Source organism: Pseudophryne corroboree, chromosome 6, assembly GCF_028390025.1.
Source record: "Pseudophryne corroboree isolate aPseCor3 chromosome 6, aPseCor3.hap2, whole genome shotgun sequence".
NCBI lineage: Eukaryota > Metazoa > Chordata > Amphibia > Anura > Myobatrachidae > Pseudophryne > Pseudophryne corroboree.
The window spans coordinates 66,095,171-66,112,952 of NC_086449.1; positions in this window are offsets into that span (position 1 = coordinate 66,095,171).

Genomic DNA, 17,782 nt, shown 5'->3' on the forward strand with positions numbered 1-17,782 from the left:
AGTCCTCTGTTGTATAACAAGATGTGACTTCAGGAAATAACACTTGCTACATTCAGAACATGTAAATGGTTTCTCTCCTGTGTGACTCCTCCTATGAATAACAAGATCATGCTTGTGGGTAAAACGCTTGCTACATTCAGAACATGTAAATGGTTTCTTTCCTGTGTGAATCCTCTGATGTGTAACAAGATGTGAGTTTTGGGTAAAACACTTCTGCACTCAGAACATGGAAATGATCTCTCTCCTGTGTGATTCCTCTGATGTATGAGAAGATGTGATTTATATGAAAAGCTTTTGTAACACTCAGAGCACAGATGTGGTTTCTCTCCTGTGAGACTCATCATGTATTAGATGAGAAACAAGTTAGCTGTAGAAGATTTCTCCTATCCAGAAAATGAAAATAGCTTGTGCGATTCCTCCAGAGGTGTAAGGAGAAATGATGCCTGTAGTTGGTTTGATCAGAAAAAAATGTCCCTTTCTACATTGTCTTCTTAGTTAATATCCCTGTAAATTTGTTGTTCTGCAAGAAAAAAAAATAACAGCATAAAGGTTACTGGGGTAATTCTACTATTACAGTAACAGTGTGACTATTTATAGTAAACATTATATATTTTTATATACACTAACAAATATGACCCAGTCATTTATCATTATTTTTATATTTGTGTATATTACAGCATGGAGACCTCTATTATCCTGGAGCAGCTACTGATACTTAATATAGTACACAGGGGTAGATGTATGTAACAGTGATATGGGGGAAGTGGTATCAGAGCATGTTATGTGCAATGATACCACTTACCCCAAGTATTAAAGTGGCAGTGCCCAGTGAGGGGGTTGGTGTCAGGGATGGGAGTGTGTCAGCTGCATTATCAGTGAGGCTGCATGTCATCACATGCAGCCTCTCTGATCAAATAAATGGCGACAGGACTCCCGCCATCACAGCCAAGCTGCAGCGGCAGGAGGCACTTACAGTGTCTGTGAACACAGGGGGTGAGCAGTGGGTAGCATGCAATTGAATGGATTGCAGTTTCTGATTTTTAGCATAGTCTGCAATCCTTACTGAATGAGGTCCATATTGCACATATTATAACACAGCACTGATTTAGAAAAATATTGAGAGTATATATATTTGTTTAATACACACATAATCCCACCATAAGTAGTCTATTCATCACTTTTTTTCCACAAAAGCAGGTGATAATTAACATTTTCAGAATGAACATCTGTGTACAGGCAGCTATGTGCCCGGGGTTGTGGGAGAAGTGGGGGTGCCCATCTGTCGGCTATGTGTCAAGCTTGGCGTGCATGCATAGGGAGCATATGGCAGCAGCAAGAAGGAAGATAGCTGTGTGCCCGGGGTTGCAGTTGCCCAGATTTTGGCTTTGTGTCCAGATTGGGTGCAGGCACAAGGAGCATATGGCAGCAGGGAGCAGAGAGAGAGCTGTGTGACCAAGTTTGCATGGGAAGTGGGGGCGCTTGACTGTTGGCACAAGGAGAACATGCCAGCCAAGAGCAGGGAGAGATCTGTGTGCCCAGGGTTGTAGGGGCACAACTGTTGGCTGTGTGGGTAGGGAGAAGGGGCAATGAAGTCACTGTGACCAGATCTACTGATGTGGGTATAAATATGACAAGAACCATGGAAGCAGGAGAAAAGTCTCTCACCTCTGAAAGCTGTCTCAGCAGAAAGAGCAGTTTTCCATAAGTGATACATTTGTTAGAGACATGATGATAGTCCCTGAAAGCTTTTTCAAACTTGTAACAAGCATTAAACATTATAACAAGTGGTAATTATGTAGCACCTAATAGAGACTATATAGATCATATTATATGCATGATACTATAATATTAATACAAAATATACAGTTTGACATTTGAGATTACTGAGTATTAAACAATTTTGGACTAAATTTAAGCAAATGTTCAACCAAAAGTTGGTCTTCACGATTATGGGACAACTAAATTATTCCTGCTGCTACGTATCTGGCTCAAACACATAAGTGACAGACTGTAAGTGCCCATAAATATACTTACACATTTATTATGGACTTACATTCAGTTACATAGTGATTCATGAATATCTACCTACATTACGACTTATAGGATAATTTTTTTTATTTTAAAATAATTAAATTCAGTTTTTATTAAATACAATATTTACTGATAGATAATGCCAAATCTAGAATATATAGTCCACACTAGTTTACCCTATGAAATATAATTCTATTATATTGTAATACTAACTATATAACACTTGTTTAAATTAAACTTTTTAAGTATTAATAACAGGACAATATCTACAAAATAACATCTACAAATGTTTATGTATGTAGCAGTATATTCTTATGTATAATATAATCACCTTACTCTGGAGATTCTTCCTCTGTCTCTCTCTTACGCCTCCATCCTCCCAGCTCTCCAACCAGTAACTCATCCAGCAGCTCCTCCATCAGCTATCAGTGGCCTGATACAGCCTATTTATAGTCACTCCTCCCCCATCTCTCCCCAGTAGTTCCCAGGATGGCCAGAAGGAATTCTTACACTGAGAGGTGACATGTAAATGAGGGTCTCATAACATTAGTATATAGTCATTCAACACATCAGCTTCTCTTGTCTTGTAAATGAGGTATAAATATTCCTAAAGTCCCTTACTACAATGGGGAATGCTAAATACACCCTGGCAGGGGTAACACCTTGCATTCTAATTAGATCACAGCAGCCTCTGGACTCCTGTTATGTCACCAAAGGAACATTTTGTTTAGGAGTCACCTATTGTCCATGCAGAGTATCAGCAGAAAAAACTGTTCTACATATCAGCAGACATTTTACAATGATTCAATGCTAAACTATAACATTTCAACAGTCAAACCTGGAGAAGTATGTGCTACCTGGATAAGTGGGAAACCTATATTAATGGGAACAATTGAGGTCCTGACATTCTTACACAAAAAAAACTCTGTTAGTGAGACAGTCAAACCTCTTTAACTGTGAATGATTTTTTCTCAATTATTTGGAATTATCACCTCTATATCTGAGATGATTATTAGAAATTATCACCTCTATAACTGAGATGATTATTAGGAATTATCACCTCTATAACTGAGATGATTATTAGGAATTATCACCTCTATAACTGAGATAATTATTAGGATTACTCACCTCTATTACTGAGATGATTATTAGGAATTATCAGCTCTATAATTGAGATGATTATTAGGAATTATCACCTCTATAACTGAGATGATTATTAGGAATTATCACCTCTATAACTGAGATGACTATTAGGAATAATCACCTCTATAACTGAGATGATTATTAGGAATTATCACCTCTATAACTGAGATGATTATTAGGAATTATCACCTCTATAACTGAGATGATTATTAAGATTACTCAGCTCTATATCTGAGATAATTATTAGGATTACTCCCCTCTATAACTGAGATGATTATAGGAATTATCACCTCTATAACTGAGATGACTATTAGGAATAATCACCTCTATAACTGAGATGACTATTAGGAATAATCACCTCTATAACTGAGATGATTATTAGGAATTATCACCTCTATAACTGAGATGACTATTAGGAATAATCACCTCTATAACTGAGATGATTATTAGGAATTATCACCTCTATAACTGAGATGATTATTAGGATTACTCAGCTCTATATCTGACATGATTATTAGGATTACTCACCTCTATAACTGAGATGATTATTAGGAATTATCACCTCTATAACTGAGATTATTGCTTTTTGGACCATTTTAAGTGAAATTAGTGTAGTTTATAAACCTCTATAAATGAGATTACCTTTAGAACTGGTATTAGTTCAGGTAGTGACAAGTTTCTACTTCCGACCAGTGATGTCAGAAGGGACACGGACCCAAGCATGTACATAATGTACATATTTTTATTTAGCATTAGGTACTTCCATAATTGAAACAAGTACTGTTTGAACCTGCACAAGTGAGACCCTCTATAAGTGAGACAAACACTTCTTGAACCAGGATAAGTGAGAAACCAGAAAAGTGAGATACCTCTTTAAGTGAACTCAATGTGCCGTCCCTTGCTATCCAACTTAACCAGGTTCGACTCTCTTATATATATATATATATAAATAAGCACAATGAAGTGGCACTCCAGGACTTAATTCAAATAAACGGGTCCAGTCTCCCGATTTTGATGTGCAACGTTTCGGTTTTAATCACAAACCTTCGTCAGGCATATACATAGAACAGAAAACGTCTAACCTACATAACAAATTAAATCACCAGGTGCAGTGCAGCCCAGTCCAGGAAGCCCCAGAGTTAGACTTCCGCTGATGTCATGCAGCATGGACTAATTATGTAACAAGAGAGTGTTAACCCTTCACCGCACTACAGACATGGAAATGAATGAAAGACGTTTAGAATTTAAACGATACTTTGTAAATACAATGATCATCCACAGGATAAAATGCAACAAGTTGTATCAAAGATTATATATGAGTATAGCAATCAGGGCAATTATACATCACCACATCACAATTGACTTAAATGGTTAACCTGGGGGAATCAGTTAGAACAATGATTGAAAACAACATGTAGAAATGAAGAAAAACATCACAGAAAACTGCTGTAAGAAAGTATTTCATTTAACGCCTTAGGTTATCTTGCTACCTGGTAAAATATGGAATTATTTTACCAGGTAGCAAGATACTTAGACCATTACCTGAAACCAGTAATTTAGAATGAGCAGACATATTTGAAGGACACGTCAACGTTTTTGTGTAAACTGCGTAATCTTGACCCTATTACTTCAGAGACATGGTTGTGTACAGCTGACGTTATAAGTTTATACACTAACAACCCACACAGCCAAGGTATTACAGCTGTTGAGAGCCTGATTAGTAACAATACACTGTACAATGGTCCAGATAAATCTCTGTGAAATTACTACAATTGGTTCTCTAACTTAACTACTTCCTATTCAACAAGGAATATTACTTACAAACTCTTGGCTGTGCCATGGGGTCTCCGGTCGCACCGGCCTATTCCAATGCCTTTATATTCAAAGATGAACATGATTTGTTCTTTGGTAAACCTGAATATGCAAGCAAAATCACTTTCTACACCAGGTACATAGATGACGTGTTACTCCTTTGGCGAGGCAAGAGGTGTGAGTTTTTGAGCATGATGGCTGACATTAATACCCAAAATAACAATATCAAATTCACTTTTGATATTCAGGAGAAAGATATACATTTTCTTGATGTACTTGTGAGTCGAGATGGTGAGGTGTTAAGTACCTCTCTTTACACTAAGCCTACTGACTGTAACAATTTATTATTAGCTTCAAGCCATCATCCTGCTCCACTTAAAAAGGGTCTACTGTACTCTCAATTCTTGAGAGTACATCGCATTTGTAGTAATTTTGATGATGAATGATCATCAAGCAGCTTGATATTATGACCACCAAGTTCCTAGAAAGGGGATATTCCAACAATGCACTGACCAGTGCTAGGCTTAAGGTGCTAGCAGCGCCGAAGGTTAAAAAACCAGACATTTCTAGTCAGAGACACATGACAAATACTATGATTTATGTGAATCAGTATACAACTGCCAGTGCTAGATTAATGTCAAAGGTGAAGCGTATTTGGCCTATTGTTCAAACTGACCCTGACCTACCATCTTTATCCAAGAAATGGATAATGCCTTGTTATAAACGAGGACGTAGTATTCGTGACATGATTGTGCACAGTGACATTTCTGATTTTGACTCCCAGGCACCCCAACATTTTCTTACCAAAAAAATGGGTAATTATAACTGTTTAGGGTGTACCACTTGCACATACTTAGAAACAGGAGACACTATAGTACATCCGCATTCTGGCAAACAAATCAAACTGCAACATTGTTTCACATGTACCTCACGCTATGTGGTGTATTGTATCATTTGCCCCTGTGGATTATACTATATAGGGAAGACCACATGCACATTTAAAGTACACATGGCCCAATACAGGAGCGCAATTAAATCCGCACTTAAAGGCCAACTAGCCGATCAACCTGTTTCTAAACATTTTAAGTAACGAGGATGCACTTTGTCTTCATTAAAATACAAAATGATAGACATGATCCCGGAAAGCAGGAGACATGGTGACAGATCTAGGTTCTTGCTACAAAGGGAAGCACAGTGGATTGACAGGCTCAACACTGTAACACCTAAGGGGTTAAATGAAACACTTTCTTACAGCAGTTTTCTGTGATGTTTTTCTTCATTTCAACATGTTGTGTTCAATCATTGTTCTAATTGATTCCCCCAGGTTAACCATTTAAGTCAATTGTGATGTGGTGATGTATAATTGCCCTGATTGCTATACTCATATATAATCTTTGATACAACTTGTTGCATTTTATCCTGTGGATGATCATTGTATTTACAAAGTATTGTTTAAATTCTAAACGTCTTTCATTCATTTCCATGTCTGTAGTGCGGTGAAGGGTTAACACTCTCTTGTTACGTAATTAGTCCATGCTGCATGACATCAGCAGAAGTCTAACTCTGGGGCTTCCTGGACTGCACTGCACCTGGTGATTTCATTTGTTATATAGGTTAGACGTTTTCTGTTCTGTGTATATGCCTGACGAAGGTTTGTGATTAAAACCGAACCATTGCACATCAAAATCGGGAAACTGGACCCGTTTGTTTGAATTAAGTCCTGGAGTGTCGCTTCATTGTGCTTATATCTTCAACCTGCAAAGTTGATTTAGAGGGCACCGGGCAAGCTGACTGTGATTTTTATTCCATGAGTGCCGAATACAAATACTATATTTTATATATATATATATATATTTTTTTTTTTTATATATATATATATATATATATATACATATATATACATATATGTGTATATATATAAACAAAGGAGCACATTGTGACATATCCACACCCTATTTTTTAACAAAAGAGTTACTGGGTTGGATCCAGTGTATACAGTTGCAGGCTGTACCTTCGGGTTCCCATATACTCTATCTTTTCATCATGCTTTATATCAGAATGTCTTAAAGATCATGAGAAACCAAATTAAGTCATGGCTGTGCAAAAAAATAGTTTGAAAAAGTATAATTGTTTGCTTTTTTATAAAGAGTTTTGTACTGAATCATTGTGACATTCCTGCTGGTATGTAGAACAGGTCTCTCTGCTGATACTCTGCCTGGATAATAGATGACTCCTAAACAAAAGGTCCCTTTGGTGACATAATCGGAGGCCAGAGGCTGCTTTGATCTATTTAGATTTCAAGGTGTTACCCCTGCCAGGGTGTAATTAGCATTTCCCATTGTAGTCAATGATCATAGGAATATTTACACCTCATTTACAAGACAAGGAGCTGGGCACGAGAAGCTGATGTGCTGAATGACTATATACTAATGTTATGAGACCCTAATTTACATGTCACCTCTCAGTGTAAGAATTCCTTCTGGCCACCCTGGGAACTACTGGGGAGAGATGGGGGAGGAGTGACTATAAATAGGCTGTATCAGGTCACTGATAGCTGATGGAGGAGCTGCTGGATGAGTTACTGGTTGGAGAGCTGGATGGATAGAGGAGAAAGAGAGACACAGAGGAAGAATCTCCAGAGTAAGTTAAATATATTATACATAAGTATATACTGATACATGAAAAACATTTGTAGATATTGTCTTGTTTTCTAAAAATTAAAATGTTTAAATGTAAATATGGTGAAATAGTTTAATCATTTAATTATATGTAAAATGATATATTACTGTTATCTTTATATTCTATATGTTGTATTATCTATTAATTTATGCACCTTTTTGACATATGATCCAAGATTTTGCCTTGTCAGACCTGGGATTTTAAACCCGGGCCCAATCCGGGTTTTTGCTCACAAACACCCTCTTACACTACAATATAGACAAGGGAAATTCCTGGGTCAACCTCTTTCAGACATAAGCCGGGGTTTTTCAGTAATTTGTTCAGCTTTCCACATATAGTCATTTAAAGGGGACAATTTGCTGGTTCTGCCTCTGCTTTTCTGTGTCTGGCTTAATGTCTGCATGTGTAGTATCTTACATATTACCCTGTGCATCAGGTTATTAAATATAAAGGGGTATCTAGGTGGCAGCTCCTTTATAGTATCTTACATATTACTCTGTGCATCAGGTTAGTATATATCAAGGGGTATCTAGGTGGATGCTCGTTCATAGTATCATACATATTACTCTGTGCATCAGGTTAGTATATATAAAGGGATATCTACGTGGCAGCTCCATCATAGTATCTTACATATTAATCTGTGCATAAGGTTAGTATATATAAAGGGGTATCTAGGTGGCAGCTCCTTCATAGTATCTTAGAAATGACTCTGTGCATCAGGTTAGTATATATTAAGGGATCTATATGGCAGCTCCTTTAAAGATTCATATAATTCTTTATATCTGGTAAGTATTTATAATGAAGTATCTATGTGACAGCTCCGCCATAGACTCCTCCACATTACTCTGTGCATCATCTGACTGGAAATGAGGATATAGCAATTTGTTAGATTACACAACTATAAAAACAAAGGTAAATGACTGGATCATGGACCCTATTCAGTATGGATCATTTCTGCTATGTGATTGCATCACTGATGGCCATTAGCATACTGGGTTTCCTTGCCCTGTTCTAGGCAGACCCCAGCATCACAAGCCGTTGCAGTTTAGCTAATTTAGCATATTTGTAACTGAAGCTGAATCAGTTCCCATGTTTGTTAGTCTATATAAATATATATCATGGTCCAAATACAAAAAAAAACTATTACTGTAAAAGTAGAATTACCCCAGTAACCATTATGCTTTTTAATATAATATTTTTTCTTACAGGACAAATGTGCACGATTTTCACTAAGAATATTAGAATACATTGTGGAAAGTGACATTGATCGCTGAACTACAGGCATCATTTCTTCTTATACCTTTGGAGATTTTACAAAAGAGATTTTAATATACTGATTAGCAAAAACCTTCTGCAGCTAATTTGTTTATCATCTAATACATGATGAGTCTCACAGGAGACAAACCACATCTGTGCTCTGAGTGTGACAGAAGCTTTACATGTAAATCACAGCTTCTCATACATCAAAGGATTCATACAGGAGAGAAACCATTTACATGTTCTGAATGCAACAAATGTTTTTCCCAAAAGTCATCTCTTGCTCTACATCAGAGGATTCACACAGGAGAGAAACCATTTACATGTTCTGAATGCAAAAAATGTTTTTCCCGAAAGTCATCTCTTGTTATACATCAGAGGTTTCACACAGGAGAGATACCATTTACATGTTCAGAATGCATAAAGTGTTTTTCCCTAAAGTCATCTCTTGTTATACATCAGAGGATTCACACAGGAGAGAAACCATTTACATGTTCAGAATGCAGCCAATGTTTTCTCTGCAAGTCACATCTTCTGAAACATCAGATGATTCACACAGGAGAGAAACCATTTACATGTTCTGAATGCAACAAATGTTTTTGCCGAAAGTCATCTCTTGTTATACATCAGAGGTTTCACACAGGAGAGAGAGAATCCATTTAAATGTTCTGAATGCGACATATGTGTTCCCCAAAAGTCATCTCTTGTTATACATCAGAGGAGTCACACAGGAGAGAAACCATTTACATGTACTGAATGCAAAAAAATGTTTTCCCAGAAGTCACATCTTGTTAATCATCAGACGAGTCACACAGGAAAGAAACCATTTAAATGTTCTGAATGCAGCAAATGTTTTCTATGTAAGTCAAGTCTTGTTAGACATCAAATTAGTAAGCATATAAATGCTCTGAGGAGCTAATTCAGCTTTGTACATAAACCCTATGGTTTATAGACAAATCTGATGTTTGGGGGTCTGCACAGGCACAAGACCTGTTCTGTGTATGTGCAGACTGGGTCTTGTGATATAGCTCACAGCCCCCTGGCACCACAGCAGGATGACATGCTGTGGAATCTATGGGGCAGCAAAGGCGATGTTTTGCAATGCAGTGGTTTAGGGGCTGCTTCTTTGGATGCAGACTTCATGGACCTGGGTTTCCGTATCCTACGGCCAGTCTGAGGAAGCTTCAGATTATGTAGACTGACCATGGTCTGCAAACATTGTGAGTCTTGACCTCTGATTGCAATTGACATAGTAACATAGTAGATGAGGTTGAAAAAAGACAAAATGTCCCTCGAGTTCAACCTGTATTATAATTCTTACACTAGTCAGTATATAACTTGTTAACTATAATGACCCAGATTAAGTTATGTTTATAGATCTAAATAACAGCTATAATTCATGCTTTTTCTAACATTCTCTACCTTTAAATACTATATCCTTGGATATTTCGTTCATCTAGGAATTTCTCTAATCCATTTTTAAACATATTAACTAGAGATGAGCGGGTTCGGTTTTACTCGGTTTTACTCGGATTTACTCGGTTCTCAAAACGGCATGTTATTGGCTCATAGACGTCACGTGTTTTGGATAGCCAATAAGAAAAATCCGAATAAAACCGAACTAGCGTTAATTCTGGCATTACATCCGAACCTGCTCATCTCTAATATTAACTGAGTCTGCCATTACTACCTTCTCTGGCAGAGAATTCCAAATGTTTACTGCCCTTACTGTGAAAAACCATTTTCTACGTTCGGTTTGAAACTTTCTCTCCTCCTACCTCAGAGAGTGCCCACGTGTCCTGTGTAGAGCCTTTTTGATAAACAAATCATCTGATAGATCCTTGTATTGTCCCTTTATATACTTGGAAATATTAATAATGTCTACTCTTAGAGGCCTCTTTTCAAGTGTAAACATATCTAACCTAGTTAGCCTTTCCTTACAGTCCAGTGCCTCTAACCCCTTGATCAGTTTAGTGGCTCAACCTCTGAACCCTTTCTAGTTCCAAGATATCTTTTATATAGTGCGGTGCCCAGAACTGTACACAATATTCAAGGTGTGGCCGTACCAATGATTTGTACAGTGGCAGGATTACACTCACATGCCTTGTCTCCATTCCCTGTTTTATGCATCCTAATACCTTATTTGCTTTTGTTGCTACACTTTGACATTAGGATCGGCTACTAAGTCTATTATCAATGAGCACCCTCAAATCTTTTTTCACTACTGTCTCCCCTACAATTTTCCCATTTAATTTATAGGCTGCCTGATTGTTCTTAGTCCCAAGGTGCATAAATTTACACTTTTCTATATTTAATCTCGATACAGCATCTCAGATACAGCACTTGGATCTATCTCTTAGAGATGCCTCCTGCTGTGTTTCAATTTTATTTGTACAGAATTGTACATCCACTTCCCTGTGGCTGTGTAATTCCTTACACATCTGAATCAGCCACTGAATGCAACAAGTGTTTTACTAGAAATATAACATGTATTAATCACATGAGTAGTAACTCTGAGGGCCTGAATGTAGCATGTGTTTCATAAGTAAGTTACCTTGTATCACTCCAATATGGTTACATGTAAGGAAATGTTTATCTTTTTGAATGTGAGAAGTGTTTTATGTAAATCCTTATTGTTACAGACCGGGGAGGAGAAACATCTGTAGCTGATCATCTGTACCAGTGTAATGTAATAAACAATGTGTATAATGAAACTCCATAAAACTGCCTGAAATTATTATTTATTTGTGAATATAATTTGTCACTATCATGGTATAAGGGATGCTACTACTGACACCTAATACACTGGTATACAACTCACAGGAGAGATAATAGCAGTAATCTTGGTGTAGTGCATTGGTTTAAAAAATCTTTTCTTATTTTCATAAAAGGAAATTCATCCATGTTAAATGATATCAGTAAACTATTAGAACATACTGTAAAATATAGTAAGGAAACTGACAAATAGGTATGAAAAAGTTATTAAAAAAATGAAAGGAGCTGGGGCAAGTGGTGTAATAATTTGCATTGTATACCCAATCATTCTTAGCCAGTTAAGCTGGATACGCACTATAATACCCATATTCCACTGCCAGTAAAAACTCAGGTTATTGCTGTGATAACCCGGGAGTGGCTCAGTAGGAAAGGGTTAACATGGGTCAAGTGACTCGGGAATCCAACCCGGCTAGCTCGCAGGGTTGGTCCCGGGATAGACCCAGGTCACAGTGTAGTGTAAATGGGTAAGCATGGTCGATGCCATTTAACTTTTCTCCAATATGACAGTTTTTCCTACCCTTTACCACAGCACCAATTTGTATAACTTACTCTATGTGTGTGAATGAGAGTTTGTGGATTTTTAATGCATTTACAGATAACAGACAATTGCACACAGTGACCATGCAGGGCAGCTTCACACAAGTTAATGCTGTTAAAAATTATACACTTCGCAGAACACAATAATTACAAAGATTGTACAGACGGTCAAATGAAAATGTTACCAAATAAACAATGTTGTTGTAAAAGAACAATGCTACTTCATATTGCTACCTGCTGGGAAGACAGGCCAGTCCCAACCTGCAAGTGCCACCTTTCAGCAAACCCACAAAACATTACTGCACAGAATATATGCACTCGGAGGTAAGAAGTCCCATATCCTGGTAAGTTATCAGAAGCTGGTACATTGTGCACCAATGGTCAGAGGTCACAGGTGCTAAAGATTAAACAACGTGTTTGTTGCAAAGAGGCAACAAAGAGAATAGATTGCTTTTTGGAGCACTCTTTTATAACAAATTTGATGTGATGATATGATTATAATGATTTAAAACGTAACCTTTAATTCATACTCCTAAAATGAATAGGGATTCTCTGAATAACAGCATCCCCTTTGAAGAATATATAAATATATACACGTCTTATATTAGACCAATATTACATTTGTGGTAAAATATATATAGAATCTATGTTAGACCAATATTATACTTATAGTAAAAATCTATATAGGACCAACATAATCATAAGTCTCAATACATATATGTATCGCAGCCAATGAAATTATTCGATATTTCTATCATCAGAACACAGGTAGAAATTACTTATTTTACACTAGATCTATGACAATGAGTGTCAAATTTTGACTAAATCATACATTATAGCATATTAGGCACCAATTACTTCACTAATCTTAAGTACCCCAACATTGGGTGGGATAGCATTTGGACAGATAGCGATAGTCTCATCAATTCAGCTAACTATATGGTGGACTAGTACTTGTGAACATAAGCATCAATGGTTTAAATCCTATGCAAAGTATTCTTGTGATGGCAGACCATTTATGACAATCACAACCGTGGAAAGTGAAATTAAAAGGGAGAGTACAATCCGAGATGCCGTCCCCCTCATCTACTGCCCAGTATCATCATGGAGCGGATACTGGGTGAGAGTAAGGGTGATTGCCGGATTGATGGAAAATTAGATTCGGCGTAACTTTGTCATCCTGTACCTGGTGTTAGATAGATCCTGTTACCATTAGCATTGCAGGATCTAAATTCGCCAGCAGGGAACAGGTAAACGCTAGGAAAGATAGGTATCAGGTGCAAAGTGAATCAGGGCCCTAAATGGGCTGTTCTCAATAATATTCAGGCAACATTGTCTGGACTGATATCATTATCTACCAAAAACTTGTGACAGAATATTCTTTGCCTGAAAACTAGAAAATTCAGTACCCCACATAGTAATAAGTAAGATGTAACTGACGGAGGTACTCCCTATAATTAATGTTTGGTTGCCTGAATTGTCAGCATGCTTGATATGGTGGATTAATAATTGCGAGCATACACACCACTGGTATGAACCCTATGCAAAATATTTCCCATAATGGCAAAATTATGTCACAATTGCAATCATAGAAAATTAAATTGAAAAGGAAAGTGGAAATGATCTCTCTCCTGTGTGATTCCTCTGATGTATGAGAAGATGTGATTTATATGAAAAGCTTTTGTAACACTCAGAGCACAGATGTGGTTTCTCTCCTGTGAGACTCATCATGTATTAGATGAGAAACAAGTTAGCTGTAGAAGGTTTCTCCTATCCAGAAAATGAAAATAGCTTGTGCGATTCCTCCAGAGGTGTAAGGAGAAATGATGCCTGTAGTTGGTTTGATCAGAAAAAAATGTCCCTTTCTACAATGTCTTCTTAGTTAATATCCCTGTAAATTTGTTGTTCTGCAAGAAAAAAAAATAACAGCATAAAGGTTACTGGGGTAATTCTACTATTACAGTAACAGTGTGACTATTTATAGTGAACATTATATATTTTTATATACACTAACAAATATGACCCAGTCATTTATCATTATTTTTATATTTGTGTGTCAGGTTCGGTCTGGTTTGTGTCCCCGGAGGGGGCGCTAGTGGGTCAGTGGAGGTAGGATGGAGGAAGAGAGGAGACTGGATTGGATTCCCGCGCATGTGCGCAATGTTATTTATTAACATAAAAGTTCACACAATAAGGCAGCAGAATAACGTGCAGGAATAAACAATAAAAAGTATGCAATGGAAATGGTGCAGCTTGGAAGCTGAGAGTCTATGGAAGGAATGGTAATAAATGTATAGCTACCTGGTAGCAGAAGCAGGAGACTCAGGTGAATGTTCACAGTGCAGTTCGTTAGGGACAGGCAGCTAGCAAGCTGCTTCACAGATGAGGTGAAGGGATGCACCTGGAGAGGGTCTCTACTGCTGAGGCTGAAGCACACTGTGGTTGTAGATAGGTGTGGAGCCAAATACAGATGCAGGGGTTGCTGATGCTTGTAGTTCCACGGAGATGCAGGAGGATAACCAGGAACACAGGGGATCTGGAGACTGGAACACAGGGAACCACTGGATGCAGCAGGAGAGCTGGAGTGGTTGCTGGAACTTGTAGTTCCACAGGAACACAGGAACTTGCACACTGAATGTCGCAGGAGAGCTGGAGTGGTTGCTGGAACTTGTAGTTCCACAGGAACACAGGAACTTGCACACGGAATGTCGCAGGAGAGCTGGAGGGGTTGCTGGAACTTGTAGTTCCACGGGAACACAGGAACAGCTGAGAACTGGAACGGAACTGGAACAGCTGGGACCTGTTGTTCCACAGGTCCACTACACAAGGATATCTCTGTAGACAGAGGATTGCAAACAGGAGCCACCTGTTCACGGGATGTGACGTGTTGTCCAAGGCGATGTGAGAGAGCCACAAACTGGAAGTTATACCACCTGCCCAGCAGTGATTGGACACAAACTGCAGGCGGAGATACTAGCTGGATTTGGTGTCCAGATCAGCTGTGAGTTAGTTGAAGCACTATGTACTCCAGGCTGCAGAGGACTGAAAACGAGAACTGGAACAGAACTGAACTGCTGGAACCTGTAGTTCCACAGCAGTGATGCGATGGAAAATGCAGATTCCTGACAGTACCCCCCCTTTTATGGGTGGGCACCGAACACCCACGCTGGAACTTGGAGGAACCTTGAAAAAGAACTTAGAAATACACAAAAGCAGAGGTCCTCAAAAGTCTTCCCAACTTTCATCTTCAGAAGACAGATTTTCCCCGTCAGAACAAGTAGACCATTCATGGTCATTTGAGACAGAATTTACTTCCTGGGAAAAGGCATAGCTAGGAAGGATAGAACCTCCCATAATGTAACTTGAGTCTTTATCAACAAACTCACTTTCAGAGTCAAAGTCCAGGTCTAGTGTGGTCATGGGAGCCTTTTGTTTAGGAATAACATTATCTGAGACAACCTGTGGACCAGTGAATTTGAAGCTATATGAGACACCAGGACTAGGGGTAATGGCAGCATAGCCAACACTTACATCAACAGATGATAGACTTTGAGCTGGTTTTTTAGCTCTCCAATTCTTGTAATTCTTGAAATCTCTGATACATTGATGTAACAGAACCTGATCGTGTTTGGAAAGAGTTGAGTCGAAAAACTGAGAACTGGAAGACTGATCAGAAGACTGAGCAGATGTTGAATCCGGGGAGTCAATACTTTCAGAAGTGTTGCTGTAGGATGGAGACACAGGAGTATATGCAACTTTCAAATCTGAAGTCTGAGAACCTTGTCTTGACTTTACAGCTTGGAAATCTTTAATAGCTTGGTCTAATGTATCCTGATCTTGCATAGACAGAGATGTTGGAGAGGATTTAGCAGTAGACAAACTGTTGACAAATTGGCCAGAATGCCCAGATGACTTTGAATGCATAAACTTTGGAGCAAACTCCTGTTTTACAACTTCGCAGAAAGCGGGAAGATCACTCAGTAGCGGATCTTTAGATTCAATGAGAGGATTCGCCCAGTCCAGTGCTCTACCTTTGAAGAACAGGAGGAAGTATCTGATTGCATTGGCTGGAGAAATAGTCACTGAAGATAACGACTCAGTAAAAGCGAGGTATTGGCTTGCCACTGCACGAAACTGAGCATAGTCACCATCAAAGTAGACTGGAGCTTTTGTATCTGGTGGACACTTGGAAGGCTGAATGTCAGTTGAAGTCTCGGAAGACAATGTAGGACACTTGAGAGTTGAGGATTGGAATAAGCATTCAGAAGCAGGAGTAGAATCAACTTGAAATGCTCGAGGGTGGAGAGAGGACGTCATCTCCTGGATTGACTGACGGGAATTCTCTGCCGAGGTTGACAGAACGCTAGAAGCTTCATCTTGGGGTGATATGCGTAGAGCCTCCATCTGGATTGAGGCAACTACAATATCTGAAAGAACTGTAGACTCTGGACATAGCGACAGGAGTTGCTTACTTGAAACACTGGAGAGAACCACACCGGGTTCGGAGGAACTGGAATTGGTAGGAACCGACGACAACTTTGGACAAACGGATGGAACAGGGATTTGTCCAGGACTACTTGAATTGACTTGAACTGTAAGAGGCTGATCTGGACAGACGGATGGGACCGGATTGGGTCCAGATAAGCTTGAACCAGCTGGAACCGGAGGAGTCTTCGGACAGACAGATAGGACCGGATTTGATCCGAAGAGACTGGAATCGGCTGGAACCGAAGGAGTCCTCGGAGTGACGGATAGGACCGGATTTGATCCGAGGATGCTGGAATCGGCTGGAACGAAGGAGGTAGCTCAGCATTGGAAACAGAGCTACTCGGGCTGGCTGGAACCAGTGGAGACTTTGGACCGACGGCTGGAACCGGGCTAGGTCCATTGACACTTGACTCTGTATAGACAGAATCCGGATGTTCTGATGATCCCTCTTGGAGTGGTACTGAGCTGGTAGCACTCTCTGAAGTTGGCAAACAAAAGTTCATGTCTGTATCTGTGGCTTTAAGAATTCCTCCTGGGATCTTGGCCCTGGATTCCTCACTTGAGGCTGAAACTCCAAAGACCCCTCCTGGGGTTAATAGATCAGACACACTTCTTTGAGCTGCATGCCCGGATGCCACTTCTGGAACCTGAACATCAGATGCCCCACCTGGGGCTGTAGACACAGACGCCCCTTCTCGGGCTGTAGGCACAGATGCCCCTTCTCGGGCTGTAGGCACAGATGCCCCTTCTCAGGCTGTAGGCACGGATGCCGCTTCTCGGGCTGTAGGCACAGATGCCCCTTCTCGGGCTGTAGGCACGGATGCCCCTTCTCGGGCTGTAGGCACGGATGCCCCTTCTCGGGCTGTAGGCACGGATGCCCCTTCTCGGGCTGTAGGCACGGATGCCCCTTCTCGGGCTGTAGGCACGGATGCCCCTTCTCGGGCTGTAGGCACGGATGCCCCTTCTCGGGCTGTAGGCACGGATGCCCCTTCTCGGGCTGTAGGCACGGATGCCCCTTCTCGGGCTGTAGGCACAGATGCCCCTTCTCGGGCTGTAGGCA